The sequence below is a fragment of the Mobula hypostoma genome, unplaced genomic scaffold (genome assembly GCF_963921235.1).
Source record: "Mobula hypostoma unplaced genomic scaffold, sMobHyp1.1 scaffold_133, whole genome shotgun sequence".
NCBI lineage: Eukaryota > Metazoa > Chordata > Chondrichthyes > Myliobatiformes > Myliobatidae > Mobula > Mobula hypostoma.
The window spans coordinates 81,629-99,512 of NW_026948257.1; the positions used below are offsets into that span (position 1 = coordinate 81,629).

The window sequence follows — 17,884 nt, forward strand, 5'->3', positions numbered from 1 at the left end:
TTATCCCCAAACTGTCACATTCTACCGGAGACAGGTGGGTACAGAATGAACCACCACTCCACACTCTACCGGCGACAGGCAGGTGGAGAATGAAACCCAGACTCTTACATTATCCGACTGAATGTCTCCCGTTTGTCGATTGTCTCTCACTGCTGTCGTTCTCTCTCACTAATTCTGCATTTTATATTAACTGCATATTAACCTTCTCTTCATTTTCACCTTGAAACCGACTGCATGCTCAGTCTTTTCCTCTCTCTGGCAGACTGGCCTGTGACTCTGTTCTCCCAATTTACTGTTCTTCTTCTTTCATTCTGCTGTGAATAATTCTTGTTTCTACAACATGGTCTTGCAGCTGTTTCAATGTCGCTTCTGTTTCTTCAATCACTTCACCGATATGCTGACTCTTCCTGACGGAGAAGAGAAAGGCATGAACTGGGAGATCGGCAAAGAACTTAATAAATGTATTGACGTTCATTTGCCTCTGTGTGTGTGTGTGTGTGTGTGTGTGTGTGTGTGTGTGTGTGTGTGTTGTGTGCATCTGTGTGTGTGTGTGTGTGTGTGAGGGAAAGAGAGTATGTGTGTATTTGTGCGTACGTGCGTGTGTTGTATGTGTGTGTGTGTGCATTTGTCTCTGTGTGTGAGGGAGAGAGAGTATGTGTGTATATGTGTGTGTGTGTGTGTGTGTGTGTGTGTGTGTGTGTGTGTGTGTTTCTGTGTGTATCTGCTAATAGCGGTTTTTCATATGGCTTTATGTGATGGTGTAGCCCTATTTGTGGGTCCTGCATTCATTTCTGCAGGGCACTGCGAAGGTAATGCCAAGGACACGGACATTTTAATGTTTAACCATGAGAAAAAACGGAATGGAATCTATAGTTGGCAGAAAGTATTTTATTAAATTATGCCGGTATTCACACCTGGGAGAAACGTGTTGATGGTTGTGCTGTTAACCCACAGGACAGTGAATGGCAGTCGTATCAGCCCATTGTATTTCTAAAGCTAACTGACAATATTTCAGAATCTAACTGTTCCTCAGGTGGATTCAACGTCGGCTTTGTCCGTCACTTTACCGTTTCAAAATCCACAGCACGAGTAGGAAATTTTATACATATTCGTTATAAGATATATAAGGGGTACACACTTACAAACGTAACTGTAACTGCTTAAAAAGCACTCTTTCCATGAATCAATTTCTTTCTGAAATCTAACTTCACAAATCACCTGGTGACTCTGTAATATCCTTACTGGTACTTATTTGCATTAAAACTAGTGTTGATACAATGCTTTCTATTTGTCTCTGACTCTGGTACTGCAGCGGATAATGTGATTGTTTTTCATTTCGCACCGCATACTTGCCAACATCTGTGTTTGCCACTGAGTCGGTAACAGTGCAAACAGTGAGAGTTTGCGCCAAAAAATACCCATTAACGTTAATGTATCATGGCCAGAAAAAAAAAAATCACCGGAGCAAAGTAAGTGAAACATATTAAAGGTGCGTCATCACAGAGAAATAACAAGGCAGAGACTTAATGTCAGAGTGGAATGAGGTGGACTCAGCAAAAGGATTACAGACTATTGTCGCTACCAGCGATGCTCAGATAATGTCCTATCATTACACAGAGTAGTTTGACAACAATCAGGTGTTGCAGTCCCAGCGTCAGCTGTCTCTTGGGGCGTCAAGACTGGTGTTGAGTTCAGTTCAATGAAATCAGGCCTGTTCTTTCCCCATTGGCATTCCGGTTCGCTAAAGCAGGGAAATAATTGCTAATTAGCAGTAATTAGCACCAGTCAATGTACAAGTTGTTTTCATCATTGGTAACCGATTATTCTACAAAAGTTCGTCATTATGTACTTCGGCTACATTTAGGACAGAAACATTTAGACGCGGAGGACTCTCAACAACGTGTGACCGGTGAAGAATTTTACGCATTAGGCGCAAAATAAGTTTGCTATCTGGGCTTTGTTATAACTGTTTGAGATTATTGACTGGTTATTTACAACTTTTATGACATTTAGAAATTGGGAACATTCCGAACAGAATTGTAAATACTAACAGCCTTGGATTAGCAATGCCTCAAGACAGCGCCATCAGTTACATAGTGATTATAATTGTCGGTATCCCGGGTAAGTACCTTTCGATTACTTTATACTGAAGCAGAGACCTCACGCTGCTCTCAGCTACTGCTCATGTGGTTTTAATCGTATTTATTAAAAATGCCTATAATGCCGTCTCGTTCCTCTCAGCCTCCTGCCCTGTTAATATTTTAACCTGGGTCATACAGACTTGTCACTGGAACTGCCTGTAATCTTCTCATTTGTGGCGTTGAGACTTCGAACTGTACAGACACAACACACATAATCCGTGTCTATCAAAACCTCCTGTCATTAGCGAACCTCATTCCTTCCAACCCTGTCTCGTGAGCAGTAGATTAACGCTTAAACTCACAGTAAATAGCTTTGATTTCAATTTGAGAAATTATATTCCCTCTTCTTGTTCGGGTTCACGGGAAGTGAGCATCACAAGCAATTCTGATATTATTAGCGCTTCTCTAACTTTCCCGACCAGAGGATTAATGTAACAATCCACAGGATTCTTGTGTCTACAGCCGCATAAAATCCAGATGAAGGCCAATATTCTCCTTCCCTAAAGGACATTTGTGAAACAAATGAGGCTTTACAGCAACTTAGTCGTGTCGAGTGCTTCGTCACCGAGGCCGGCTTGTCATGGAAGGGCGAACGAGACTCGTCTAAAGACAGGAAATCCAATAGCGCAGCCGGGTGGTCGGGTTCCATTTCAGCATAAACGATGCGCCGCCACAGCTGTGATCCAGAGACACTTGTCGCTCCACAAACACACACGCAACTTCCAGCGGTTGAGCGCCCAGTTGGAAATTTACCAATTTCCACCAAAAATTTCTCTTCCCTCTTTCTGAAAGTTAAAATCATCTTTTCCCCTTCTATTTTCCCCTTCCAACACTGCTTAATTAAAGGACGCTTGATGTTCTATCCTTTTCTTTGACAATTACCAAGTTTTTTCCAGTCACCGAATTCTTATCTATGTTTCTTGGTGTCAGCACTGTTCCCTCATGCTCGTGTACGCAGCTGCGCCATAACTGAAATAGGTCACTCTGTAAATATATTTTAAAAAATCTTTGTTAGTATAATTATGAAATACTGGGAAATTAACTATTATTGAATATAATCCATAAATGTGCTAAATACTAAACGTACCACATTTACGTTAGAACATTTTAGAGCTTCAACGTATTTGCATTGTCATTGTTTCAAGTTACAACACTGTCAAAAATGGTCACAATAGAGACAGAAACCACCAACGCCGTTCAGTCAAAACAGTTTACTTCGGCACACTCCCTGTCAGAGGTGACTGTGTAACAGCGTTACTTGTGTGGTGTATTATGTTTTGTCATTGTTCGACATGCATATTGAAGCGCCGTGCACTTTTCAAACCGTGCAAAACTGTTCTACTCGGTGCAATGGTTTGCCCATGAATCAGTAAAAGAAAATAGACGGAAGGTTGCTGGGGTGCAAGATCCTGGTTTGAGAATCTGACCTTGCAATCGAATAATAACTAAACCCTTCATAAAGGAAGTGAGATGCGCACTTCAATCACACTACCTCTCTGCTTGGAGATGCCGCGCTTGGAGTTCTGTGAACAGTTTTGGTCGCCCTGTTATCGGAAAGGCAGAAGTGCGCTGAAAGGAGTGCAGACAGTATTTACAAAGAAGCTGCAGGAACTCCAGGGCCTGAGTTACAGGGAGAGGTTCGGCCGAGTGGCATTTTATTCTTTAAGGCAGGTGATTGGTGGAGGTGCATAAAACCGTGATAATATACGGATACAGTCATTCATCTCCGTGGGGTTGGGTAATCGTGAGTAAAAGGGAATATATTTAAAATCAGAGGGCAGAAGTAGAGTTGGATTCCGAGCGACGTTTTCCCACTCAGGGGTTGCTCAGTGTATTGAAGAGCCTGGCAAAGGAAATGAGCGATACAGGGTCATTAACAATATTTAAAATACACCTGGATAGTTTGACAAATGTGAACGCCGTAGAGAGATGTGATCTAAACGCGAACAAACGGTACCAGCTCAGATGGCCATGTCGGTCGGTGTGGAGATATTGAGCCGAACGACGCGTTGCTGTGCGTTAACATTCCTGGACTCTACTCATCGCTGCTGCATCCGAGATCGTGAGGAGATAATGTAGCATGTGCTACGGTAAAGCGCTTTATTCTGCGGTCAGGTTTTCAAACACACCGCATCAACACAGGCATTCTTCACTTCCACTGATAATGTCCGGCAGAGATGGTATTACTTTAAGCGAACAAATTATGGCTGTATTTCTATGCAAAATGCGTTTGATTTTCTTTATTCTTATTTTTGGTCCTTTTCTTTTTGTTTCACTGTAGTTAACCTTGTTGCAATCATCATTCTCTGCCGAGGAAACTGCGGTCTCTCCAAATGCGTCACACGCTACCTGGTGGCGATGGCAGCGGCGGATCTAATGGTGGTGGTTATTGAAGTCCTGTTCTCCCAGATGGCTGAAGCATACGGATTTTACAGTGTCCTTGGCAGCGCTCCGTACTGCCTTGTCCACTACGTCATGTGTCACGTGGCCGTTGATTGTTCCGTCTGGTTTACCGTCGCGTTCACGTTCGACCGCTTTGTGGCCATTTGTTCGGTTAATTTCAAAACAAAATACTGCATCCCCAAAATTGCGGGTGTGGTGATTGGTGCGGTATCTATCAGTTTATTTTTTAAAAACATACCATTTTATTTCATCTATATGGAAAGAATATCGTGGTTGGTGAGGGGTAACTGGGTCTGTATCGGTAAACCCCTATTTCCTTTCTTGCTATCGTTTGAGGGGTTTTACTGGGTGGACCGTCTGTTGAATCCGCTACTTCCTTTCTTCCTCATTTTGACCCTCAATGCTCTGACCGTCAGACAGATACTGGCGGCGAGCAGAGTCCGTAGGGAGCTGAAGGGACGGGGAAATTGTGGGAAACAGCGAGATCCGGAGATGGAGAGTCGGAGACAATCCATCATTCTGCTCTTCAGCCTGTCGGCGAGTTTCCTTCTGTGTTGGGCGACAAGCACTCTGGTCTTCATTCTCATGCGATGCCTCTACACAGATCTGGAAATGTCCATTCGGCTTTATCAGGCACAGTTTTGGGGTTCTGTTATTCAGAATTTCAGCAGTTGCACAAATACATTTATTTACGGAGTGACCCAGGCAAAATTCAGAGAGCAGTTGAAAGTTCTTCTGCTCTCCCCCGCTAATTTAGTTTTGAAATGTTTTAGAAAACTATTCTTCTCAGATGAAAGCGTCGAATAAATTTCCAATCATGGAAATAAACTCACAACTGCTTTGCGAGCAATTTAATAAATTAAACTCGGCGAAAACGTTTCCGTTTTTAAGTAATACCTTTGTTTCTAACAGATCTGCTTTCCCTTTCTTCCGGTAAAATAGTCTCATTTCCTGTTAAATTGTTTGGTCATTTTCATATTGTAAAATGTATTTTACCTCGCACTTTAAATTACCCAGGTATCCAATATTTTACTTAATTTCTATGGACCTATGTGGAGAGCTTTATGGGTGTTGCTTCACAGCCCGGTGTGGGGCGGGTATCCAATGCAGAGCACCGAAAGAGGCTGCTGAGTGATGTAGCCGTCGTCACTTCAATCACGGGCACACGCCTCGCCACCATCGCGGATATGATGCTCAGAGTACGATGCCAAGAGCAGGCTGCGTGCATCATTCAGGACCTACACCAAACCAAACTGCTCAGACACGTCTCAACACATTAACACTAAAGATTCCGTTTTAAATATCTATTTAATTTATTGTATTGTAACTTATAGTGATATACCGAAAATAAACCAAGTTCTTAGAGAGAGGTATCATAGGTTCAGAGGAAGACAGTTATATACAGGCCTCCAGCAGTGGACTGTGAGTACAAATAACAACGGGAGATACACAGGCATATGAAAACGACAGTATTGCGATGGTCATTGTAGCATTTCAATATGAAGATAGTTTGGGAAAGTCTAGTTGGCGCTGGATCCCCAGAGAGGGAATTTGGGCAAAGCCTACTAGATGGCTTCTTCGAACACGCTTTGGTTGAGTCCATTAGGAAAAAAAAAACAATTGTGAATTGCGTGTTGTGTTGTGATTTGTCTAGGAAGTTTAAGATACAGGAATGCTCATGATATGATCGAATTCACTCTGTAGTTTGAGAGCGAGAAGCTAAAATCACACATATGAGAATTACGTGCAGTATGTAGAACTGCAGAGGCACGAGAGAGGAAAATAACAAGGTTCAGAAGGTTAATTTTATTGTCAAAATCTGCTTGTACAATACAACTCTGAGATTTCTCTACTCCAGATAGCTATTAAATACAGAGAGACCATGGGTGTAGATGTAAGGGCAGACATCAAACCCGGCCCGAAAAAAATAAAATAAAAAAAACCTCGCAGACCCTCCACTTCTGCAGCAAAAAAAAGTAGCGAAAATTACAGTCCCCGATCACGTCACTCGCAAAAATAAAATCACTGACGATACCTGCCCTCGCCGCTTTCACTCGCAGAAAAGAACAGCGCCCAAAGTCTGGAGATGGCCAAGTGGATTGGAGCAGGGATAACGGCAGATCCACAATGACTGGTGCTCCTGGGGGCAATTGGGACGCGCAGGATAGATACATCTCAAATAAGAATAAATATTCGAAGGGGAGGATGAGGCAACCGTGGCCGAAAATGGAAAGTAAAGTTAGCATAAAGGCAAAAGTCGGTGCTCATAATACAGCAAGCAATAGTGGGAAGCTGGAGGTTTCAGACACTTTCAAAAACCAATGAAAAGGAATTAAACATTGATGACAGGAAAGATTAAGTGGAAAATATTAGAGATGAAAATACCATTTTTTCAGACATGTGAATAAACGGGAGGCGGGAGTGAATATCAGAAAGTTGGAAAATGAGGCGGGAGAAGTAGTAATGGGCGAAAATTAATAGATGGGCTAACTGAATGAATATGTTGCGTTAGTCTGCGCTGTGGAAGATAGCAGCATGATGGCACCAATAAACGTGTAGGAGAGGACATAAGTGAGAGTAGATGTTAAGACAACGGAGAAGGTGCTCGTGAAGCTAATAGTACTGAAGATAGATGTCACCTGGACCTGACGACTGTACCCCAGGGTTCTGAAAGAGGTAGATGAAGAGATTCTGGAGGCATTAGTAGTACTCCTTCAAGTATCACTGCATTCCGGAATGGTTCCTGATGACTGAAAAATTGCAATTGTCACTCCACGCTGAAAGAAGCGAGGGGAGTTAAGAAAAGGAAATAATATACTGGGTAGCCTGACTTCAACGTATTCCAAGGTTCAAGGAACAGTTGAGGAAAATGGACGAAGATTTGTCAAATAGATCATCGTGTAGTACGGTGATGCTCCTTGGAAAAAAAAAGATAACAAACGTCTCTAAAAGAGGATAGTTTCAGAAACCAGAGATGCAAAGAGACCTTGTGCAGTATTCTCAACTTGCCTACTTCCAGGCTTAGTCATAGGTAAAGGAATTTTAACATGCAATTTTAACATCCAGTTCAAGAGTAGAATATAAAAGCAACAATGCAATGTTGGCAGATATAAGACGTTGGTCAGAAGACACTCGGAGAGTCCAGAGGAGGTTCACGGGAATGACACGGGAACGCATGGGTTATCGGATTCAAACGAGGGGAGATTGATAGTTCCGTGCCTGTGCTCACTGCAGGGGCAACTCATTGAAATCTATCGAATATTGAAACGCCTACTTAGAGTAGAAGTACGGAGGGTGTTTCCAATAGTGGGGTAGTCTAGGATTAGAGAGCGGGGCCTCAGAATAGAACATAGAACATAGAACAGTACAGCACAGTACAGGCCATTCGGCCCACGATGTTGTGCCGACCGTCAAACCCTGCCTCCCATATAAGCCCCCACCTTTCATTCCTCCATATACCAGTCTAGTAGTCTCTTAAACTTCACTAGTGTATCTGCCTCCACCACTGACTCAGGCACCAACCACTCTCTCAGTAAAAAACCTTCCTCTAATACCCCCCTTGAATTTCCCACCCCTTACCTTAAAGCCATGTCCTCTTGTATTGAGCAGTGGTGCCCTGGAGAAGAGGCGCTGGCTATCCACTCTATCTATTCCTCTTATTATCTTGTACACCTCTATCATGTCTCCTCTCACCCTCCTTCTCTCCAAAGATAAAGCCCTAGCTCCCTTAATCTCTGATCATAATGCATACCCTCTAAACCGGGCAGCACCCTGATAAATCTCCCCTGTACCCTTTCCAATGCTTCCACATCCTTCCTACAGTGAGGTGACCAGAACTGGACACAGTGCTCCAAGTGTGGCCTAACCGGAATAGAAAGATGATAGCTTAGAACAGGGATGAAGCAGAATACATTTATCCAAAGGGTGCTGCATCTGAGGAATTAGATGTCACAGACGGCTATGGAAGCCAAGTCATTGGGTTTGTTTGAAGCAAAGGTTGATAATTTCTTGTTTGTTAAGGACGTCAATGTCCATGTCCAGTCGAATAGGGTTGAGGGGATCTTATATCAGCTCTGCTACCATGGTGGAACAGACTCGATGGGGCGAACTCCTGTTCCCGTTCCTTTGTTTTATGGACCTATGGATGTTATATTATTATTCTGTATGTGTTACACGGTACAGCTGCCATAAAACAAAAAAAAAAGACATATATCCGTCATTATAACCCTGATTCTAATCCTGACCTTTATCCCCAGCAGTGGAAATCTCCTTCATTGACGATACTGACGCCAATGTTATATATCTACACTCACGTTCTGACCTACCTGTCTTGAAACAAATTCCCACATCATCCAATCATACTATTTGTATTGGAATGGTGATTTATCATTTCCATCACTGAAAATAAATCACTTCAGATGGAGTGTGCGGTGGGTAATTGACATAGATGGAGCTGCGATGGCCGAGTGGTTAAGGTGTTGGACTTGAAATCCAATGGGGATTCCCCGCGCAGGTTCGAGCCCTGTTCGCAGCGCTCACTCTACAGGCACAAGGGACCAGAACTCCACCTGCCGGTCAGTAACTCCCTGGCTGCTGTCTGAACGCTACATTCTCTGCCAAGTCCAGGAGGCAAATGTTAAGATTCTTACACTCTTCAATACTCTTCCATTCTCAGTGCCAAGAGTTCATTTTCACTCCGACTCTGATCAATCTCGGTGAGGGAGCTTAAACAACCCTTTCTCGTGTAGTTTACTTAGCGACGACATTGTTACTTTGCAAACGAGTATCTAACAATAGATTTCGAGTAGAAACAGAGCGATTGATGTCGGCGAGTTCTACAGCTGTTTGGATACAGGGCGCCTCACTTCGTTCACCAACCTTCTTCCTTCAGCTGGACTGGGGACGATTTATCCCACTGAGCAGAATTCCTGCATCCAAATCAACAGTAACTCTGGAAATTTTAGAATTAATGGCACCAATTTAATGTTAATTATCTTCATAATTGAAGAAACTGGGAGAAGTAGCATCAATGAGTAGAACGTAGCGCCCTCTCTTGCTCCCTCTGTTGGAGGATCAAGTGTAAACGCATGAACCATTTTCCTTCCTCCGTCCGAACGGTGACAATTCCTACGAGCCCTCCAGCTTCCGAGTTTAAATGAAGGGATGGAAAGTAACATTTCGTTTTCTCACTGGGGTGAAATATTCTGATGGTCAAGAAAACACTATGAGGAAAACGATGGCCCAAAGTGAACACTAAATTGATAAACTGCCGTGTAACTCTCTCTCTTCCACTGCCTTTCAAACTCCCCCGCTTATCTTTCTTGCCCTGTCTACGATGTGACTCTCTTCCCTGCTTCACTTCCACGACTCGCTCTTTCTCTATCTCTCTCTGTAACAGACACAAACCCCCACAAACAAACACACATTCACTCCTCTCTCTCTCTCTCTCTCTCTCTCTCTCTCTCTCTCTCTCTCTTTCCCCCCCCCCTCTCCATATTCTCCTTCCCTCCTAACTCATACTTTCCTCTCAATCCTCTCAAGGCGGAAGCAAGCGTTCAGCAATCAATAATCAATGTCTGTGTTCAGAGAAAGGACTGCCTGTTTGGGGTGGGAAGTTTATAGATATTCCTTTACAACACAGCTGGGGTGCAGTAAGGGTAGGAGACGTGAACTGGTGCGGCAGCGTAGGAGCGAACAGGTAACAAGGCATGAAGGAGTAGCGATTTTCCAATAAATCTGTTCCCGGAACTTTAGTTCAATCCTCCGTTAAGACACGACCACCATATGAATTTGAGCTGAAAAAGAATTGAAGTTTGAACCAATAAAGTATTTGCTTATTTCAATAAGAAATATTGTTCAGCCGAGGGTGGGAGGGGGACTGAGATGATGACCCAGTCGCTGAACAGGGCAGACGAGTCCATGAGAGGGAAAAGCTTTCGCAGTATCATGTCACTCGCTGTGCAGACTTCCTATTACACTCTTGACCAGCAAGCGACCGTACATTGCCGTACATAAGCTGGTTCGCTGATCTTCCGTCAATATCGCCCTCGCCGGTTGTGACTGGTGGGGTGTAGCGACTGTGCACACTCCCGCCATCAGCCAACGACCCACAAACCAACCCTCGTCAAAGACATGCAACATACCTAGCTCCCATTGGTGTGTGCAGATGTCAATCTAATATGTTGACCAATGGCGGAAAAGGGTTTCACCCGGTGTTTGTTCTCTCCCATAGACCCTGACTGGCTCTGCGTCCCCAAAGTCGTCTCAATCCTGAGCAAAATCTCAGAACAATGTCCCTTTTTAAAAAAGATTTATATCCATATGCATTTATCGGAAGCTGGGGGCGTTATCAGGACATAGAAATAAAGGCAGACGACAGAAGATTATCTCCTCTCACCTAGGGAGACGGAAGAAGATTTGGTGGAGAACTTTTGACTGGCAATTGTGGTATGGGGAGTAGGACTGAAAGCAAGTTTGGTCCAGCCTGATCTTTTTGAATGTCAGGGCTAGCTGAAGAGGATTAGAGTCTTGCTCTTCTTACTGTTGTCTATGTGTTTAAAGAAAAGGAATAAACAGGCATTTCTTGGGCCTGTATGCTAACTCAGTGGATATAATAGGGACCGATGCTTGGAGATCAGTTGTTCGCAATCTATATTATCAGTTTGCCCGAGGGATCATTTCCAAGTCTGAAAATGACACAAGATTTATATCTAGCTTTTGTTAATAATGCAGAGCTGTATGATTTATGTTTTGCGGGCTTTCTGTCTCCTCGAGCCTGCAATGATGCTGCAAGTTTTTTTTTTATTGTACCTGTATCTCACCGTCCCTGGGCACACGGCAATAAACTCGACTAACTCGACTGGACCAGACAATACTCACTGAGATATGAGCAGTGATGAACCCGTCCAGATGAGTCAAGGTGATGTAGTCAAACTGAGTGATTACGACTGGAGTCGAATATGGGAAATATATGGTCACCCTCTTCTACAGAGAGACAGCATCACTGAGTGTGTTTAATAGGCGAGGGATTGAGGTGCAGTGAGTGGTGATGAAGATCAAATTATACTTGGTATTCATTATAATTTATTGTCTGTAAGACTTCACACAGTTATTTCGAGCTTTATTGAGACTGCATCTGCGATTTTTTTTTTCAAAGTCATGTTCTCCTTGTCTAACATATGTCATACAGAACAAATAACGAATCGCTGCAGGAATAGTGGACAGCGGGTCAGGTAACATCTCTGGACGATAGGAGATAGTACACAATTCCGATTCACACACTTCCGCTGAACTGAACGTAGAGAGTAGATGACTAGAGTGGGGAGCTAAGAATGGGGAAAGAGTTGGGAAGGAACTGAAGGGTACAATTGAGGATGTGTGGTGGTCAGCTCGATATGGTCACTTTTGTTCGTTAATCGTTATTTATGTCGGTAATTTTGATGCAAAATCGCGTCTTGATCAGGAAGTTTCTGCATGACACAAAATTAGGCGGTGCTGTTGATACTGAGGGAGATTACTCTTGATTACAAGCGTATCTGGTTCAGTTAAAGAAGTGGCGGATGTGTTGTAAATGGATTGCCACGCAGATATGTATAATGTCGTACATTTTAGAAATAAAGCTTGCAAAGCACTTGTGCTGTAAATGGCCGGGCATTACCGAGTGCAATTGACACGAGGGACCCAGAGGCACAAGCTCACTGTTCGCTGATTTCGGAAGTATAGTGAAAAGCCTTTTATCATTCCGGCCTTCCTCATTCAAGGCAACAGGAAGGAACGAAAAGTAATACATTATGATAGGTCGTTGTTGAGTTTGTGGACAGAGTGCTATGTAGAGTTTCGGACGCTCTATTATAGAAAATAGGCCATTAAACTGGAAACAGTGCAAGTGAGTTATACAATGACGATTTCAGGACAAGAACTGGGTTATATAAAGAGCTTGTCCCAGCCTGTCGTTTGCTCATTCCAAGACGAGGAGAATGAGATTTAAAACAGAGATAAAACGAATGTTAACAGCCTTCTTGTCTGTGCAAAGGAGACCAAATTATTTGACATTAGAATATTTGAAAGGAACATGGGCAGCAACGTTTTCATGAAGAGTTCAGTGAATATGTGGAATGAGCTGCCAGAAGAAGTAGATCAGGCAGGTAGAACAGTTTCATGGAAGGGCGGGCCTTAGAGGAATATGGTCCGCATGCAGGAAACTTGGGTCTTACTCTGGTGGGAAAGGCGGTCGGAATGGATCTTTGAGTCGAAGAGCCTGTGTCTATTCATAATTCCTTCACGACTCGTATCAGTGGAATATGTCAGATATCACTGGACAGACATGATATGGAAGGCAATGGCAAAGAAGAATGCTTGGTTACTAAGCCGACTACCGTTATGATCAGGCGATGGAGATGCAGTCATATTGCTGAACAACCATATTGTCTGTGATTCACTTTTCACTTCTTACGAGCAATGCGGAACAATGGAATCCCGTGATGCGTTCACCGCCGGGACGAATGTGTAAATACGAAGACTTCGATCAACCACCAATAGTCAGAATCAGAGTTGACGCTGGTACGTTGACTGTCCTCTTTCTAATTAAACGTGTGTTGCTGGTGCACAGGTAGACAGATAGCAAATAGATTAGATGAAGAAGCTTACACGAGCGCTAAATGAGCACAGAATATTGTCATGAAACGGTTTTTGATCTCACCGGTAAAGCAGATGAAATTAATGAAACATTCCAACAGTTCCACTGTAGGCAACTGGAACCTGGAATAGTCGAATCACTCCACTCACCATGTACAGATTCTTCACAGCGAAACGAGCAGGGGGTCCTTCTCGGAGGTAGAGAGGGTACAGAAGATCTCAGGCTGGGAGAATGGACAAGGGAGTGGCAGATGGCATGCAGTGCAGGGAGATACATGGTCGTGTGCTTTGCTATCAAAAATGAAGGAGCACGCTTTCTAAAAGGAGATAAAATGCAAGCAATAAAATTGAAGCGCTAAGAACCTTGGGAGTCTTGTACAGGCCTCCCATTGCGACGTACATAACTGCACCATAATGTCCCAAAGGTTAATTTGTAGGTTGAATCTGTGGTGATGAAGGCGCATGCGATGTTCGCTTTTATTTCAAGAGGACGAGAATGTAGACAATAGACAATAGACAATAGGTGCAGGAGTAGGCAACTGGGCCCTTCGAGCCAGCACTGGCATTCACTGTGATCACGCTTGATCATCCACAATCAGTATCCAGTTCCTGCCTTATCCCCATAACCTTTGATTCCGCCATCTTTAAGCGCTTTATCCGTCCTTCCTCAAATTTGGAGACCAAAACTGCACACAGTACTCCAGGTGTGATCTCTCCAGGGCCCTGTACAGCTGCAGAAGGACCTCTTTGCTCTTATACTCAATTCCCCTTGTTATGAAGGCCAACATGCCATTAGCTTTCTTCACTGCCTGCTGTACGTGCATACTTGCTTTCAGTGACTGATGTACAAAGCAATATAAAGCAAGGATGTAATTCAGAGACTTTACAAAGAACTGGTGAGGCCTCGCTTGCAGTATTGTAAGCAGTTTTAGTTACTTTACCTGAGAAAGTATTGCTGAAGCCTGGGAAATTTCAAAGGAGATTCAGGGGAATGATGCTCGGATGGAATGGCTAGTGATATGAAGAGCGTTTGCTGCGCCGGACTTGCATTCACTGGAATTCAGTAGGATTCCAAAATAAGATCAAAGGACGCAGCCTCGAGATAGAGGAGCGTCCTCTTAGAACAGAGATGAGGACTGAGTTCTTTAGCCATAGAGCGGTGAATCTGTCAAATTCGTTGCCACGGGCCCCTGTGGAGTCCAAGTCTTTTTGTATAATTGTCCGAGATTGATAGATTCTAGATTGATCAGGGCATGAAATGATACAAAATCAGGAGAATGAGGCTCAGAGGAAATGTCGAAGCAAACCCGATGTGCCAGAGGACTGGATTCTGCTCCGATATTTTGTGGTACTGAATCAGTCCAATGCAGATTAAGCATAGACAGGAATGGGGTTATAGTGGAAGCAAGTTAATCCACACCATAATTTAAAATTAGCACATTAAATTACTGCAGGCAATATTTTGATTTTCTGACCAGGAATCGGACCAGGGCCGCGGCGGTGAGAGCGCCGAATCCTAACCACTAGACCACCAGGGAAGCTGATAAAGCGCTGCACACAGCAATAGACAACTATCAAAGAGCAAAATATAAAACAAGTCCTATAGATAAATAATAATAATGAGTAAATGTGAAAAGTATTGCCACGAATCCACCGCTCAGCATTTTGCAGATCCTTTGCTCACCCAGTGCTTCTGGTTAAGGAACACTCTGGACTCTGAATGAATCTGAGGTAGACACTCGTTCTCCGTGTCTTTATAAGCATTGTGACATTGAGATTCTCTTATGAGACCTGGGTCATTTTATTACTGTCTATCGCCTCGAAGCAATTCAGTAGTCGGTTCTACCATTCCCCCGACCACATCATTGTTGCCGACATATCTGATGTCTTCTTCCGAAAGGCTGATTTATACTTCTGCGTCTTCCGTAACCTACGCAAGTGGCCAACGCGATTGCAAGCATCCACCCGCCTGGATGCAGGTAGGAGAAAGAAAAGCAGACGTTCAGAATGCCCGAAATGTGGTCTGGGGATGGAACGGTAGGCTTTCCTGGAATGGCGGTGACTCCTGGGCTGGGCGAGGAACTCCTGGGCTGGGCGAGGATTTCCAGCGCTGGACGAGAAGCTCCAGCCCAGGACGTGGCTCTTGGAGTAGGTTTGGCTCGGTTCTTGGAGTCTGCTTCATTAGGCTGTTAGGTACGGAACGGGGACCCTCCTTGGAGCGCAGGGACGGGACCCTTGTAGGACGCAGGGCAGGGACCTTTCCAGGGCGCAGGGCCGGGACACTTTTAAGATGCAGGGTCGGGACTCTTCTTGGACACAATGCACGGACCCTTCTAGGACGCAGGATCGGGACTCTTCTGGGACGCAGTGTCGGGACCCTTGTAGGACGCAGGGCAGGGACCTTTCCAGGGCGCAGGGCCGGGACACTTTTAAGATGCAGGGTCGGGACTCTTCTAGGACACAATGCACGGACCCTTCTAGGACGCAGGGTCGGGACTCCTCTGGGACGCAGTGTCGGGAGCCTTCTAGGACGCAGGGCCTAATTGGAGTAATTAGGAGCAGCCGATGGAGAAACTGTTGAGGAGAGGACTGGTTCTGTCAGACGGAGGATGGTGATGATAGAAGGGAACTGGTTGGTTCTTTCCTTGTTAAATGTGGAGAGTTTTAAGGCCCTTTTAATAGCGGGACTGGACGTCCATAGAGAAAATGAGACGGTCATAGCCAGGGAACTGAAAGTTAGTGAGTCAATCAAGAGCACGGGAAGGTTCGCGAATGTTCTGTGGTCGTCCGCACCCCGGAGACAGTTCTGTGATCGTCCACATCCAGGAGACAGTTCTGTGATCGTCCGCAGTCGGGATTATTCAAGGTGTAGGGATGAAGATGTGTCTGAGAGTTCCCGCCTTGTCTCAGCAAGGTAGAGGTCAGTCCGCCACTCTACAACATCAGCACTTTGTCTGCGTGATTGAAGGTAAATTTGGGGATGGGTTGAGATTTGGGAGGGCAGCGTATTCAGAGGGATAAGGTACGAGGAGAAGTGAGGATACCTGATGCTGAGGCGGTTGATGTCTAGTTGGCAATTAGTGATGAAGATATCCCACAACAGGCAGAGGACCAGCGCGCTGAGTCCAAGAAGAGGAGGAGGGTTGGAGACAGGAGAATGTACCGTCAGTGCTGGGTGGTGAATCCTCGCCGATAAGGTGTTCTCGGAGACGGAGCTCAATGGGAAATAAACTTCACCTTCCCAGCAGCACCTCCTGAGCGTCTGAGAAGCTCCAACCAATTGTTTATGAAAGTGTCTGCAGAAATACCGCATAATATTATATGTTGTGAAGACGAGGCATTACGTTTTCACCGAGGGTGTAGTACTCCGGTTAATCCCCACGCGGAATTGAGACAAGCAGTTGGCTGCAGGGAGTGAGAGACAGAATGGAACCGAATCCGCCAGGTTTTCAAAACGACCGTGGCAGGACTCGAACCTGCAATCTTCTGATAACTTCCACCATGTCAAGCACCGAAGTCAGACGCCTTATCCATTAGGCCACACGGCCGTATTTTGTGAGAAAGGGAACATGCTGAATGCTGCAAGGAGTTTCCACCTGTTAAGTGGCTTCCTGACCGAGCTAAAAGTACACGCAAACAGTGATTTCATCCCAGGTGAACATTCGACCTGTTGTCAATATCTCTCCATGCATTCCTGCTTTGGGCTGTACAATATTTAGTTTCTGTCACACAAAAAGGAATTCTCAAAGGCACAAGCCACGGTCTTTTACAGCGGCGTCATATTCTGGGATTGGAATCAGTGAAATGGTCCACCACATTAAATACATTATTGATAGAGTGAACTCGATTTCTTTTCAGGTTTTCAGCCGTTGGTTTGGTATTCCCGAACCGAGCAGCCATGTGTATGTGTCGGGTAAGCGTTAGGGTGTTCGGATCTGCGGCTGCGCACAGCCGGGCGTGACGTCAGCGCGTCATAATGTGGTAGCTATCGGGTTATTGCATTTGCCCAAAACAGGGAAAATCGTCATTCTGAACCAGATGGCAAATTCCTATAATATCTGTTTACTTGAAATCAAGCAATATGATAACAAAGCTATTGAAATTTTATTTAATTCGACATAAATTTATCTCATTTTACAACTCAAAACATTCACAGTTTCTCCGAGTTACAGAGCACGGATTCGATAGTTATACCACAGCACGTCCATGGGGACAAAGTGCATAAAATACCTATTTCCATGTTTACTGTGGTTGGCACACATCTCTCTAAACTGTCCTTACCCAAACTCCATGAATTCTGGTAAGCACGGCGAGCAAAGTAATTCGGCCTAGAATCTGAACACACATGGGTGGACCTAAAGCAGAAGTTTTAAATGCTGTGAAGAAAATCAGAACTTCGGAGCACAAGAGAGGGAAGAGCAGACGAGGTGACCGAGAGGTTAAGGCGATGGACTGCTAATCCATTGTGCTCTGCACGCGTGGGTTCGAATCCCATCCTCGTCGCGACACGTTAATCGGGAGGACCACTTTTGAAACTGTCACTTAAAACATCCAAGCTTCCAAATTTTGTTACAGGGACGCCAGGCGGTTTGTTATCTGAGTCATGAAAAGCGATATTCATCATTAATTTATCACCAAATTCGGCCTCAATGCCACAAGATATAGGAGCAAAATTAGGCTATTCGGCTCACCGATCTCCACCATTC

At 44.5% G+C, this 17,884-nt stretch overlaps 3 non-coding genes across 3 annotated transcripts; 2 read left to right on the forward strand and 1 right to left on the reverse strand.

Annotated features, from left to right (window-relative positions):
* Positions 1 to 8,996: 8,996 nt before the first annotated feature.
* trnas-uga (transfer RNA serine (anticodon UGA)) lies at positions 8,997 to 9,078 on the forward strand. Its single transcript has one exon. It is a non-coding gene; the product is annotated as a tRNA-Ser (tRNA).
* Positions 9,079 to 16,633: 7,555 nt separating this feature from the next.
* On the reverse strand, positions 16,634 to 16,726 carry trnar-ucg (transfer RNA arginine (anticodon UCG)). The gene is made up of 2 exons: positions 16,690 to 16,726; positions 16,634 to 16,669 (listed from the first exon to the last, which is right to left on the reverse strand). It is a non-coding gene; the product is annotated as a tRNA-Arg (tRNA).
* An 873-nt stretch (positions 16,727 to 17,599) lies between these two features.
* On the forward strand, positions 17,600 to 17,681 carry trnas-gcu (transfer RNA serine (anticodon GCU)). The gene has a single exon. It is a non-coding gene; the product is annotated as a tRNA-Ser (tRNA).
* The last annotated feature ends 203 nt before the right edge of the window (positions 17,682 to 17,884 follow it).